General features: G+C 43.7%; 1 pseudogene; it reads right to left on the reverse strand.

Annotated features, from left to right (window-relative positions):
- LOC115458129 overlaps positions 1-10,940 on the reverse strand; it is a 28,393-nt pseudogene extending 17,453 nt beyond the window's left edge.
- Between the last annotated feature and the right edge of the window lie 4,928 nt (positions 10,941-15,868).

A 15,868-nucleotide genomic window follows, 5' to 3' on the forward strand; every position in this document is an offset into this window, starting at 1 on the left:
AGTCTGGCCGACAGGTTGAGCAGGATTATGCAACTTCACGAGTGGTCGCTCAATTCCCGTGTAGTGCGACAGATCTTCCAAGTGTGGGGCACCCCCTTGGTAGACCTCTTCGCATCTTGAGCCAACCACAAAGTCCCTCAGTTCTGTTCCAGGCTTCAGGCCCACGGCAGACTGGCATCGGATGCCTTCCTCCTGGATTGGGGGGAGGGTCTGCTGTATGCTTATCCTCCCATACCTCTGGTGGGGAAGACTTTGTTGAAACTCAAGCAAGACCGAGGCACCATGATTCTGATTGCTCCTTTTTGGCCGCGTCAGATCTGGTTCCCTCTTCTTCTGGAGTTGTCCTCCGAAGAACCGTGGAGATTGGAGTGTTTTCCGACCCTCATCACGCAGGACGAAGGGGCGCTTCTGCATCCCAACCTCCGGTCCCTGGCTCTCACGGCCTGGATGTTGAGAGCGTAGACTTTGCCTCTTTGGGTCTGTCGGAGGGTGTCTCCCGCATCTTGCTTGCTTCCAGGAAAGATTCCACTAAGAGGAGTTACTTCTTTCTGTGGAGGAGGTTTGCCGTCTGGTGTGACAGCAAGGCCCTAGATCCTCGCTCTTGTCCTACACAGACCCTGCTTGAATACCTTCTGCACTTGTCTGAGTCTGGTCTCAAGACCAACTCTGTAAGGGTTCACCTTAGTGCAATCAGTGCATACCATTACCGTGTGGAAGGTAAGCCGATCTCAGGACAGCCTTTAGTTGTTCGCTTCATAAGAGGTTTGCTTTTGTCAAAGCCCCCTGTCAAGCCTCCTACAGTGTCATGGGATCTCAATGTCGTTCTCACCCGGCTGATGAAACCTCCTTTTGAGCCACTGAATTCCTGCCATCTGAAGTACTTGACCTGGAAGGTCATTTTCTTGGTGGCAGTTACTTCAGCTCGTAGAGTCAGTGAGCTTCAGGCCCTGGTAGCCCAGGCCCCTTACACCAAATTTCATCATAACAGAGTAGTCCTCCGCACTCACCCTAAGTTTCTGCCAAAGGTTGTGTCGGAGTTCCATCTGAACCAGTCAATTGTCTTGCCAACATTCTTTCCCCGTCCTCATTCCTGCCCTGCTGAACGTCAGCTGCACACATTGGACTGCAAGAGAGCATTGGCCTTCTATCTGGAGCGGACACAGCCCAACAGACAGTCCGCCCAATTGTTTGTTTCTTTTGATCCCAACAGGAGGGGAGTGGCTGTGGGAAAACGCACCATATCCAATTGGCTAGCAGATTGCATTTCCTTCACTTACGCCCAGGCTGGGCTGGCTCTTGAGGGTCATGTCACGGCTCATAATGTTAGAGCCATGGCAGCGTCGGTAGCCCACTTGAAGTCAGCCACTATTGAAGAGATTTGCAAAGCTGCAACGTGGTCATCTGTCCAGACGTTCACATCTCATTACTGCCTGCAGCAGGATACCCGACGCTACAGTCGGTTCGGGCAGTCAGTGCTTCAGAATCTGTTCGGGGTTTAGAATCCAACTCCACCCCCCTAGGCCCATGTTTGTTCTGTTCCAGGCTGCACTCTCAGTTAGTTGGTAAATTTTTTAGGTCAATCTCAGTTATGTCCTCGCCGTTGCAAGGCCCAATTGACCATGGTTGTTGTTTTGAGTGAGCCTGGGGGCTAGGGATACCCCATCAGTGAGAACAAGCAGCCTGCTTGTCCTCGGAGAAAGCGAATGCTACATACCTGTAGAAGGTATTCTCCGAGGACAGCAGGCTGATTGTTCTCACAAACCCGCCCGCCTCCCCTTTGGAGTTGTGTCTTCCCTTCTCTTTGTCTTGCTACATATGAGACTGGCCGGCACGAGCCGGTTTCGGGCGGGAAGACGGCCGCGCATGCGCGGTGCGCATCGGCGCGCGAGGGCTAGCAAAGGCTTTTGCTAGTGAAGATTCCGATTGGAGGGGCTGCCGTGGACGTCACCCATCAGTGAGAACAATCAGCCTGCTGTTCTCGGAGAATACCTTCTACAGGTATGTAGCATTCGCTTTACTAACAATAGCTCTGCAAGTTAATTTTTCAATTCTATCAGTACTCTGGGATGCATACCATTCGGTCCAGGCAATTTGTTACTCTTCAGTTAGTCAAATTGCACCATTACATCCTCTAGGTTTGTAGAGATTTCATTCAGTTTCTCTGACTTGTCAGCTTTGAATTCCATTTCTGACACTGGTATCTCTCCCAAATCTTTCATGGTGAAGACCAATGGAAAGAATTAATTTAATCTCTCCGCTATGGCTTTGTCTTCCCTGAGTGCCTCCTTTATCCCTCGGTCATCTAGTGGTCCAACTGATTCTTTTGCTGGCTTCTTGCTTTTAATCTATCCAAAAACATTTTACTATGAAAAAACGATTGCGTTGAAGGCAAAAAAAAAAAAATCAAAGTCTCTCAGTGCCTTCCTTATCAGCGCTTTGCATTTGACTTGCCATTCCTTATGCTGTTTTTTATTATTTTCAGTCTGATCCTTCTTCCATTTTCGGAAGGATTTTCTTTTAGCTCTAATAGCTTCTTTCACCTCACTTTTTAACCATGCCGGCTGTCGTTTGGCCTTCTTTTCTCCTTTTTTAATACATGGAATATATTTGGATTGGGCTTCCAGGAAGGTATTTTTGAACACTATCCATGCCTGATGTAAATTTTTGACCTTCGCAGCTGCTCCTCTAAATGTTTTTTTTTTTCACCATTCTTCTCATTTTATCATAGTCTCATTTTTGAAAGTTAAATGTGTACTTACTCCAAAGCCGATATCAAATCTGATCATATGATCACTGTTATCAAGCAGCCCCAGCACCATTACCTTCTGCAGCAGATCATGCGCTCCACTAAGGACTAGGTCTAGAATTTTTCTTCCTCTTGCTGGCTCCTGTACCAGCTGCTCCATAAAGCAGTCCTTGATTTTATCAAGGAATTTTCCCTCCCTAGCATGCCCTGATGTTACAGTTACCCAGTCAATATCGGGGTAATTATCACTACAATATAATTTGTACTCTGGTATGTCAGTGTTCCATTGGTTATCTTCCTTCCACCAGGTCTCAGAATATATTGCACTAAATGAAAAGATAGATATAATAGGCATCTCCCATCTTATTTCTTAGGCTTCTGGCATTTGCATATAGACATTTCAAATTATGTTTGGTGTTCCTATTTACAACTTGCTGAGCAGTTGACAGTGATAATTTGCAATCTTGAAAATGTGCTCTTCATTTAAAGACATCTGGTCTACTATGGTCTCTATTGTGACCTCTCTATTGGGGTGCTCTATCTTCCCTGTTTTGGTGATATATTTAAATATACTGTGTTCCGAACCATGCGCTTTTGAGCGACTGTTGGCTTTCCCCCAGTTTCTAGTTTAAAAGTTACTCTATCAATGCCAGCAGACTGGTTCCACCCTGGTTAAGGTGGAGCCCATCTTTCTGGAATAGGGTCCCCCTTCCCCAGAATGTTGCCCAGTTCCTAACAAATCTAAAACCTCTTCCCTGCACTATCACCCCATCCACACAGAATTTGGGCTTGGTTTTCTTTCACTTTGTATTGTCAAGTTGTTACTGGCTTTCCACCACCACTAATAGATGCCAAGACTCAATTTGTTTTCTCCAGAAAAATCCTGATCAGTTTTGCTTGAAAACTATTGGGTGGATTCCAGGGTAGAAGCCCAACTTGGCAGTCTCATGCCCCATGATGGTGGCACGAGTCATCAGAAAATATACCACCCACCTCCTGTCATGAGATCGGTTACTCTTCACTTGCATTGGAGATGGGTCATGATCAACTAACTCTCTCGCACACAGCCCAGCACAGAAAACCCAGCTCAGCTGCTCTACAGCTTCATCCTTGGCTCACTGCCTCCCTGCAGGGACCGCACACGTCTGTGAGAAATTAATTCTTCCTATAATAAATTGAATCTAGACGACAGAAACGTTCATGAAGCAGTTCAGAGAAACATCTGTAGAGTTTTGCTTCACTCTCTTTGCAAACATTTGACTTCCAAATTAAGGAACAACACCCAACAAGTACTAACAGCATTGCAGAAATTCAGAAAAATTACAGCACTGAGTATATTAAGTAATAGCTGCCGTTGGCCCACATCCTGGCCCTGCTTCAAATTAAGCATTGAGCAATCTTTACCCAGCAACAAGCGTCAACATCTCAACAGGAAATCAAGCAAATCATCGTCAAAATGTCAAAATAACTGGAAAATATTAATGTAGCAGATAGTTTCTTCTTTCTGCTGAAAAGCTGAATACTGGGACTTCTGAGTTTTGGGTTTACAGTGGCCAAAGACTCATGCCAACATCTGCTGGATCTCATTACAGAAGTCATATAGAACTAGTGACATTTCTGGATGGAACGTATCCAAGTAATTGTATTATATGGCATGTCAAACTCATGATTGTATCTCTATAATAACTTCTGAGCTCACATGCAAAATGACTGTGCTTAAAGGATGAAGGCCTCATCACTACCCTTGGAATACACCCTTCTGGAAAGCAGATGGACGACACAGTGAGAGGCTCAGGACTGAGATGGGCTCCATCTGCCCATAACTCATCACCATGGTTGAGGACCATCAGATGCAGAGACTGAAAACCAATTCCGTAACATCAGTGTACCTTGTGAGCGAGACTGAGCTGGAGAAGTGAATCTGTATGTGGATTCTCTGCATTACAAAGCAGTTTTTTCCCTTCAGCAACCATCACCTCCGAAGGGCCACGTTTTCTTTTTGTATATTTCTTACAAGTGATTTTAAAATGTCCTATGCTAATGAGATGTTTAAAAGGAGGATGTGTGCCTGCCCAATGGCAAAAGATCTCTGGTTTTAGTCTTTCCTGTCCCTGGAGGGAAAGGCAGTAATGGCTATTGTTAAAAGTGACACCTGGTGGCTGGGTTTAAAGAAAAGGAGCAAAGATGGCCAGGGAGGAACCAAAAATGAACCCAAGTAATTTTGCACTTTTCCTACTAGCATGAACAGATTTTAAGAAGTGGGTACTGGCATCTTGATACTGTGAATGTTGTTCTACTGTCCAGTATTTTTTATACGTTAAAAAGATACAAAAATCATACAACTTTCAATTATTATTGCATCATGTTATTTTATTAATAAGTCTTATGTTTGTTTATATGTAGACCTTTGGGACTCCTGACACAAGCACATCGCCAAAACACAGCCACGGTAGGTCACTGGATATCATCTGTTTGAGCTAATGGACAAATAAAGTTGCAAAATTACTCCAGGTGGACTTGGATTCATTTTTTGTTCCTCCATGGCCATCTCTGCTTCTTCTTTTCTTGTCTTTCATCCTGTGGAGAATTGTTCTTCTTTCTGCTCTGGGTTAGATTTTGAGCCTGTAAGGAAGCTTGGAGAACAGCTTCCAACATCAGCACTTCTGCTGCAGTGAGCAGACTGGGAACAGAAAAAGGTGGGGAGTGTATTAAAACAAGGGGAAATTCCTTACATACTTGTGAACGAAGTTGGATGACATCAAAATTTCAGCGTTTTTTGGCCCATGGTTCCTTTTTTTTTTCTAGTTCAGTTAATACTAAGTGATAACATGGAGAAATTCAGACAGAGCAGGGTGCAGAATGGTGAAAGGCGCGGTACATGCAGACAGAGTAAAACAGAAGGGTACTTTTGTTAAGAACCTATGAGGCATTCAGATGGTTGATGAATTTCTTGCCACCAGTTTTATCAGCTCAACACCATCCTTGCAGGTGGGCAGAGAGAGTGATGACAGTACAGTAATTTGTATCTAATTTTAATATTGATGTTTACTTTTTTTTTTTAAGTTAACTTTGGAGCCGATATTCAGCAGGAAATAATTGGGTAGGAGAGGCTGTTGACTGGTTAAATAACATTAACTAGATGTTCCTCAGATTTTCTGTGGCACATAACCAGATACTATCACTGAAAACCTGAGGAGACTGCCCTGGCTCTATACAGTTAGTGCTGGGGTTCTAGGGATGGAACTTAGGCTAGGTTTCTCAACCCAGTCCTCGGGACACACCCACCCAGTCAAGTTTTCTATATACCCAAAATGAATATGCATGAGTTAGATTTGCATACAGTGGAGATACTGTATTCAAATTTATCTCAAACATATTCATGGTGGGTATCTAGAAAACCTGACTGGGTGGATATGTCCCGAGGCCTGGGTTGAGAACCCTGCTTTAGGCAGAACTGGCTACAAAATGAAATGGAATTTACCACCGTTGCAAACTTTTCAGCTCCAGTGCCTGGAAACATTTTCCTCTCTGCAGTCAAAACTAAGTACATGACAAAATCTCCCTGGGCCCTGCAAGAGGGTGGAAAAGGACGGAAAACTATAAAAATCTGGCCTGTGGGTATGAAAGCAAATGGCTGTGCCATCACTCAGCTCAAAGACCTACATGTTTCCGCTCAGTGCACAGATGGAAATAAGCAGCCCTGGTGAAGAACAGAAACCTTTTACTGACTAACTAAGAACATGCCATGAATTTGCCTATAGGGAATGAAATCTGATGGGCTTGTACAGCATGTCTGCCATCACTTAGAATAGCCACGGGGGAGCAGACAGCGAAAAGGGGGGATCTGGACATCTCTTGCTAATCTGGAAATGGTAGGGGACTCTTGGAAGGCACCCCATTCCCCTTTTTGTCCCTACATATATGAACCTTTGTAATCAACATTGGACACACTGTGCCAGGAACGTGAAGATTAATCACAGACTCACCGGAGTCTGCAAACGCCTCTCCGGTATTATGTAAGCCACATTGAGCCTACAAACAAGTGGGAAAATGTGGGATATAAATGTAACAAATAAATAAATGAATGTGAGAAAACAAAATACAAACTAGTATGATAGGAAAAAAGTATATGATGTCAATAATTCTGCACTAAAGTTACATAAGAACATAAGAAAAGTCATACTGGGATAGATCAAAGGTCCATCTAGCCCAGTATCCTGTTTCCAACAGTGGCCAATCCAGGTCACAAGTACCTGGCAGAATCCCAATTAATGGCAAGATTAAAACTTTTCAAAGAGAGGGTGCACCAGAAGATCTGTGGGCGAGATATGCAGTGGTGACAGGAAGGGAGGTACTGATATACACCGACCAGAAGCAAGACCTCAAGGTGTGTTTGATTACCTCAAACAGCGTGATAAGACAGTGATCACAGACAGAAGAATTGATGGATGCAGAGGGAAAAGTATAAAAAGTGGGAAAAAGGAAGTGATAAAGCCTCCGTATAGGTGGCCATTAAAATGTAGTGGAGCAAAAGTGACGGGACCTAAAGATTATTCTGTTTCTTATCACTTTTGTCTCATAGCACAGAGATGATACCCCCAACTCCCATCACGTGTGGCAAATTTCTGTGGCCTAGTGTGTTCCCATTGCCAAAGAAATTACAAAAATTAAATCAGGCTTATTAAATGCTTTTTACCTGTATTAATTGAGCTGTCTGAAAAGTACCTTCCCTGATGCAGTGGCTTAGCCAGGAGTGAATTTTTGGTGGGGCCCGAGATTAAAATAGGCAGTTAACTCTGCCTTCAAATTTTCCTCTCATTGGCCCATTCTGCTGCCGCTGACTGGCTGTGCCTAATTCCAGAATGATGGAGCAAAGGCCCACCAGTGGCTATGCCCCTGCCCTGATGTGGCTAAAGTTTGTGCATTGAGGAGGGGGTTCTCCGAGACCTGCTAAGGATAGAGAGAGAAAACAACATACACACAGGTCTAGATTTCTAAACCCACATGAATGCATTAACATGCGTTATTTAACCTAGAGCCCATTGTTATTTAATACAGGGCTATGTACTATAACTCACATTCATACCGGGCAGTAAATTTAGCTAATAGATTGCATTTTCAGAACAAGTAGCTGCAGGAAAAAACGGTTCAAGTGACTGCGTGCATTCTGTAGCTATAAAGAATTTTGAAGTTCAGTTAAGCACTTGCTTCTGCTTTGGAAAGTCAGGCAAGGCCTGGAGGTACCTTGTCTCAATGTGGATGGTTTAAAAATGGCTTCCTTCCCATCACCTATGTTTGACTTAGTCTAATCAACAAGCCTGCCAAAGTTGTCTAGTACCTTTGTAGGAAGTGTTACCTTGAACTCCACAGATAACATCTGATCCAAACCTTTCATTGTTGCCCCTCTACTGGCCACTCATACTACCCTGTAAAGCCTCAATTCGAATCCTCAGTGTTATCTTTGATTCAAACCTCAAACAGATTCTGTTCTCCGTTCATCTTTCTTTGCACTCCACCAAATCCATGCTCTCTTCTGTCCCGTCCTTACTGTGGCCCTCCTCATATCACTCATTGATTACTTTATCTCATTTTATGCTGGGATCCTCCTTTATTCCTTCAGGTACAATCAACCGCAGTTAAACTTCTCCAAAATGTACACAGGTTCGACCATGTCATTCCCCTCCTTCAATCTGAACACTGGCTCCCCGTCATATCTCAAGTCAAAATACAAACTTCTGGTTTACAAATCACGCCTCCCCTCAGCTCCTCATCCCCTACACTCACTTGTGCTTCCTCTGTTCAGCCAACAATGACCTCTTTACAATCCCTCCTGCCTCAGAAGAGTGTTGAGAGATAAGAACATAAGCACCGCCATACTGGGAAAAGAGCAAGGGTCCATGAAGCCCAGCATCCTGTCTCCGACAGTGGCCAATCCAGGCTTCAAGAACCCGGCAAAACCCCTTAAAAAAAAAAAGGTTGAGGCAGAGGGCTCACAATACAACACAAACACCCCAGACTACACTCTCCCGGTCTCAGACAGCTTGAAAATTCTGGGAGTCACTATTGACCGAAATCTCACACTCGAAGACCATGCGAAAAACACAGCAAAGAAAATGTTCTACTCAATGTGGAAACTTAAAATAATCAAACCTTTCTTCCCTAGGGAAGTATTCCGCAGCCTAGTACAATCAATGGTGCTAAGTCATCTAGACTACTGCAACGCCATTTATGCCGGATGCAAAGAACAAATCATTAAGAAGCTTCAAACCGCTCAAAACACAGCAGCCAGACTCATATTTGGAAAAACGAAATATGAAAATGGCAAACCCATAAGAGAAAAACTACACTGGCTCCCACTAAAAGAACGAATTGCATTCAAAGTTTGCACCCTGGTTCACAAAATCATCTACGGAGAAGCCCCGATCTACATATTAGACCTTATAGACCTGCCTATTAGGAACGCAAAAAGATCATCACGCACATTCCTCAATCTCCACTACCCTAACTGTAAAGGGATAAAATACAAATCCATATACGCGACCAACTTCTCATACATCTGCACACAGCTTTGGAACGCATTACCGAAGGCCATAAAAACAACGCAAGACCTAACCATCTTCCGAAGACTACTGAAAACAGATCTTTTCAAGAAGGCCTACCATAAACATCCATCTTAAATACTACACCTCTACTCAGGAAATCTAGACTGCCCCAACTTGACATTTCGTCCTTTAGATTATAAGCTCCTTTGAGCAGGGACCATCCTTCTTTGTTAATTTGTACAGCGCTGCGTAACCCTAGTAGCACTCTAGAAATGTTAAGTAGTAGTAGTAGTAGTATACAGGACGTATACAAATCCGAACTTTTATCACATGACTGCTTAAACTCTTTGCTATTAATGATCAAGCACTACCACTTTAAACCTTATGTTGAATAGGACTTCTCTACAATCAATGACCTAATGTCTGTCACAATCTAATTTATTACTCAGGAACCTTCTTGCACTACCATAACGTATTCTTTACCATGTGTGTATTCACATGGCATATATATATATATATATATATATATACTACGATCTGTTCCATATACACTATGTTCCATATATGTTACCATGTATGTATGCACCATGTATGTTACCATGTATGTATGCTCCTTAATGCAATACCATTTGTAATTCTGTTACCCGGAAATGGCATCCGCCAGTACGGCAAATGTAAGCCACATTGAGCCTGCAAATAGGTGGGAAAATGTGGGATACAAATGCTACAAATAAATAAATAAATTTTAAAAAAAATCTTGGCTCTAAACTACAGAATGAACTTCTCCTCTACATTAGGAACCAACCATATACCCAGGTCAGGAGATCTTTTATTCAGGCATTAAAGCAGAGTTTTCATTTAATGTACATTTTAACGCATCAGTCTTACAAAGTCAATATCGCACCCAACAAACAGCAAGCAAAAGCTGAGAGGCAGGACTACAGGAGGCTGAGTCACAGGTCGCGTTTCTTCCTTCAGTTGTTTTCCTGTCACAGACAGAGCTTCAGATTTATAAAATCAGGAGTAGGGTGGAACCAGCTTTATTACTCAAATAGCACTAGAACAAGCAGCCACTCCATTAACTTATAAATACTGGGAGACATGCAGAGACAGAGGTTCCCTCCACAATAGTAAAAGAGTGGGGGGGGGGGGGGGGACCCTCTTCCAGTCTTACTGAAAAGGTTATCAGCTTCCCTGCTTAAATCTTTTACCCTGATTTAGGCTTTCAACACACGTCCTTGCTTAGTTTAGAGCAGAAACAGAATATAAGGTCCAGCTTACGCTTCTGCCCTCACCACAGAACCATTCTAGGGCATTTTTGCTTTAGCCCAAAGCATCCATTTGGCACAAGATGCAGCTAGAAGCTTCTACAGCCCTGACATCTAACACTACTCTGTACTGCAGACAGCCTGACAGCTCACCCCACAATGTGGACATACAGATGAAAAGCTAGGAGTCCAGGCTTCGGAAACTCACCTGCCTGAGCCAGACAGAGCAGACAGGAGACCTGCAGGAGCTGCCACATCTTAAGTCTTTGCTGAGCTGTATCTCTTTTTCCAATCCCTCTGCTATTTAAATAGCTGGAGTTGGGTGGGGTGAGTCACAGCCCTGCGGTCTCTCCCTTCATACGTCAACAGTCTCTGTGGTTGTCTTATCACCAGAGCTCTTTCTTCAGATCCTTGTACACAGAAAGAAAAACAGACCTGCTTAGGGGGCACAAACCCTTCTTTCATAGTGATCCTTTTACTTTAAAGTCCTAAGAGAGTGGAGAAGATTCACACAGTTGGCACAACACAGCTTGCACAGCTGGCTAGCAGAGACTGCAACAGGACAACTGATCTTAGTGTAAAAATATGCAAAAGAAATCACTAAACTCCAACCTGTTTAAAAAGGCATACCCTACCGATCCAATTTAAATGCTTAATCTCTGCAACACAACCAAACTAAAGCACATAACGGACATAACACAACTCTTCCGTTCTCCGATTCCCTAAGGTGGCTGTGCCACATGAACTTGATCTTACCACAACATCACCCTGTATTTGTTCACACTGGAGCCTGCAAAGGCCTCTCCGGTACTATGTAAGCCACATCGAGCCTACAAATAGGTGGGAAAATGTGGGATACAAATGTAACAAATAAAGAAATAAAAAATGTATGGTTGTAGAAGAGGAGAGAAAAAATGCTTTAATCCTATATAATAATTCTCACCTCCAACGTTCTGACTTGCCTGGGACCATAGCTCATTCCGAGTTGGTCTGCTAGGCTCCCTAGATCAGGCTGACATCACCATAGCCATTATGATGTCAATTTCAGAACCCGGGGGGGGGGGGGAACACAGCTGATCCATGTCCAGAGGAGGGTCGCTGGACATGGGTGGCTGGAGGGGGGGCAGGGGGTCGCTGGACATGGGTGGCTGCAGGGGGGGGGCAAGGGAGAGAGGAGGGTCGCTGGACATGGGTGGCAGGAGAGGGGGGCAGGGGAGAGAGGAGGTTTGCTGGACATGGGTGGATGCAGTGGGCGCAGAGGGAGAGGAGGGTCGCTGGACATGGGTGGCTGCAGGGGGAGAGGAGGGTCGCTGGACATGGGTGGCTGTAGGGGAGCCAAGGAAAACCTTGCTAGCGCCCGTTTCATTTGTGTCAGAAACAGGCCTTTTTTACTAGCTTTACATAACTTTGGACTAGTTTTGATTGTGCAGTACAGCTATGCTGGGATGAGCATGTCTATGCCTGCTAGTCACCCTGTAATTGCTGCCCTGCTGATCAGTGTTCTTGGGAGGGAGATTTGAAGCAGCATGTATGTGTTTGAGTGTTCTGGCTGGTCATGGTTTTTTAAATTAAGTTTTTTTTTAGTAAACTGGCACTAGAATTGTGTGTGTATAGGTGAATGAACTAGTTAAAGTATTGAGCTCCGCAGGCTTTTGGCTGAATGTGTGTGTGTGAGTGAGAAGGGGAAATAAAATACACATTCTATTGTTGAAAATGTATTCATTTGAATTGTTCCTAATACTTATAAAAGAAAAGATTAGTGCCTGAACTGTAGCTGTAGAGTCAGAGCACAACTGAACTGCTGTTGGTTCTGATCCAGATCTGAAGCATTTTAATTCTTACCTCAGAGAGCTGCCAGAAAGTAAAGACTGATAGTGAAAAGTGTTTCTTTCTATAAAGGTTGAAAACTCTTAATACAAACTTGGTCTGTTTTACACAGCAGTTTTCTATTGCTGTCATTTAGAGAGATGATTAAAGTTGTCTCTCTGATGGGCTGCAATGATTGTGCTTACCCTGGACAATTGAGTGCCGTGTTGCTGAAAAAGTTCTTTCCTGAGCTAATGTGGGAGGGTTAGTTTAGGGTCAATAAAATAACCTTTATTTTGGGAAGCTAGTCAGGGAACTACCTAAGGTCATTCCCAAATCCCTGGTACCCAAACACCTTAGGTAGGGATATAAGTTACTCTCTTTTATGTATGTAAAGTTAGGTCACACCCACCCGCCCTCGGCTCCATCGACAGCCCCCCTCTCCATCCGTCCACCACTAGACCGGGCACCCTGCATTCAAATCACAGCACCTCACCTCCATGTGAAAGCGCAGCAGCGGCAGATTGCCTCCCTTCGAGCCTTCCCTCCCTGTGTCCCACCCTCGTCTGATGTAACTTCCGCGAGGGCGGGACACAGGGAGGGAAGGCCCGAAGGGAGGCGATCTGCCACTGCTGCGCTTTCACACGGAGGTGAGGCACTGTGATTTGAATGTAGAGGGCCCGGCCTGGTGGCGGACGGAGGGGGGCTGTTAATGGGCCCGGGGGTAGGTGGGTGGAGACTGTGGCACGGCCTTGGGGGTGGCCTTGCCCCAGGCCCGGCCCAGTCTCTTGGCAGCCCTGGGAAGAAAGCTAAGTGACAACAACAAAGACTGTTCCAGCAGCTCTTTTTTGTACTATCTCTCTGTTTCAGAGAGAGAGGTAGTTTAGAACTTGTGGAAATTGATGAACCTGGAAAAATGTAATTTTAGCACAAAGTATCAATTTCAATAGGAAAAGTAGTCAAGAAGTTTACTTATTTTTCTAGTTTTATAGAGGGAAAAAATAAGATACTTATCTATCTGGTTCCTGAAATGTTGAAATTGTTTGAAAATGTTGCTGAAAGATACGATGCTGGCTGAGAGCACTGTGGAAAATAAAATGAGTAAATACGTTGTTAGCATGCATTAACATTATAAAACAAAACGTATTACTTTTATTGTTACACTCCCTGGTTGGCAGAGAGTTAATTTGGGGAAATACTGTGACAAACATTATTTTATTTATAGTGTATTACCTTGCTCTGCCACCAGGGGGCTTACGATTAAATAAGTTGTATTCTCATAGCCTTTTCTCCCCAGTTTGGTTTACTTTCCGATATTATTTATTTTTAGTTCTTTGTGGAATGTGTTATCTGTTTTTCCAAAAATGCACCTGCCCATAGCAGGGTACAAGGAAACACATAAATAGTACAGATATAACACAACTAAAACCACATGTAAGTATGCAAAATATAACAAAATAAGATACATACATAAAAAAATCTTTAAAACACACCATTAAAACAAACACAGACTAATGAAAATATCTGAAGGCACAATTCTATAAGCAGACTAGTAAAAAAGGCCCGTTTATCACACAAATGAAACGGGCGCTAGCAAGGTTCCAGGCCCCTGCCCTCCCTCTCTCTCCTCTGAGTTCCAGGCCCCCCTCCCTCTCCTCTGAGTTCCAGGCCCCCTCTCCCTCTCCTCTGAGTTCCAGGCCCCCTCCCTCCCTCTCCTCTGCTAGCCCGACCTGCGCTGCCTGCCTTCTTCTCCCAGTCCTTTGCCTGCTCCTCGCCTTCCTGAATGCCGCCCAGAATTCAAAAGTTCTTACCTCAGGGTCTGGTGGCAAGCAGGCAAGGTGCTTCAGCCTGCCTTCCCTTCTCTCTCAGCTCTGCCTCTGGTCCCGCCCTCATTTCCTGTTTCTGCAAAGGCGGGACCAGAGGCAGAGCTGAGAAAGAAGGGAAGGCAGGCTGAAGCGCCGAGCCTGCTCGCCTTTCACTGCTGCTGCCAGACCCCGAGGAAAGAATTTTTGAATTCTGGGCGGCATGCAGGAAGGCGAGGAGCAGGCAAAGGACTGGGAGAAGAAGGCAGGTTCACGTCAGCTCGCCTTCAGCGTTCCCTTCCCTCTCATTGTTCCACCCTCTGACGTCATTACATTTTGACACGAAGGCGGACCAATGGGAATTGATGTTACGAACCCAGGCATCCAGACGTAGAACGTTGGAGGTGCAAATTATTATATAGGATGTTAAGGCAACGTATTGAACTGGAAGTCGTAATCATCAGCCCACTGAAAGAATGACTGTCCTATTTATCTATTTTGGTGTTCCTTAAGTCGTATATTCAAATAGGAAAGCTTTTTCTGTGATTCACTTTGAGTCCTGAATACCTCAGTAGTTTTGGAAACCAAGTAAGCTGGATTTAACTGAGCATTTTGTGACTCAGATCCCACATGATTTCAACACGTTTAGGTTGTTCGTCATCAAAGAAGATCATTAAAAACTTTGAATGAAAATGGTTCATCAGCTACAGCTTAGTAGCACTTTAGAAATGTCAAGTAGTAGTAGTAGTGCTCCAAAGTTTGTCTGGATCATTGATACATTTTCTACTGGATAACTATTTGATTTCCAACATCCAGGGTTTTCTTAGTGTGAACTCTAGGGTGGAGAAACAAGTAGACATAATTCAGTGTATTTCCCTATTGGATACTTTGGGGATTTTATTCCTGCTTCAAATGTATGGTTTAAATGCATGAGGGGGTTTAATAGTGGGTATTATATTTTATTATAATTAAATACGTGCATTACATCTGTTTGTTTCTTGTAACGCTTTTCCGTCCTTGTTTGATATTTATAATTAATATTGCATTCATAATATATATGACGTATTTATTTTATTTATATTTAGTTTCCTGTGATAGTTTGTTCATTATTTTGAGCACAGGTGAATTATATGCTTTATTCCATTCACCACCAAAATTCATGAATCAGAAATTGAATTTTTGGATATTAAGATTTTTAAAACTCTTGAATATAGATTTAATACCGCCATTCAGAGGAAGCAGCCCGATAGGAACACCGTGTTACACTATTTGAGTTTCCATCCTTATTCATTGAAAAGGGGTGTCCCGGTCTGTCCCAGTATGGCAACATTTATGTACTTATGAGTATAACCATCAGAAAAAAGGAGATGTTGATGCTCCTGTACAAGTTGTTGGTGAGGCCCCACTTAGTAAGATACGGCCTCCAAAACAACAGAATACTCTAAGGATGTAAAAAGAAAAGCAACGAAAATGGTATGGGTTTGCGTAGAAAGACATATGAGGAGAGACTTGCTAACCTGAACATGTATTCCCTGGAAGAAAGGAGAGAATTGGGTGATATGATACAGACGTTCAAATATTTGAAAGGTATTAATCCACAAACAAACCTTTTCCAGAGATGGGAAGGTGATAAAACTAGAGGACATGACTTACGGTTGAGGGGGGGAGGGGCAACTCAGGAATAATGTCAGGAAGTATTTTTTC

The sequence above is a fragment of the Microcaecilia unicolor genome, chromosome 14, assembly GCF_901765095.1.
Source record: "Microcaecilia unicolor chromosome 14, aMicUni1.1, whole genome shotgun sequence".
Classification (NCBI taxonomy): domain Eukaryota; kingdom Metazoa; phylum Chordata; class Amphibia; order Gymnophiona; family Siphonopidae; genus Microcaecilia; species Microcaecilia unicolor.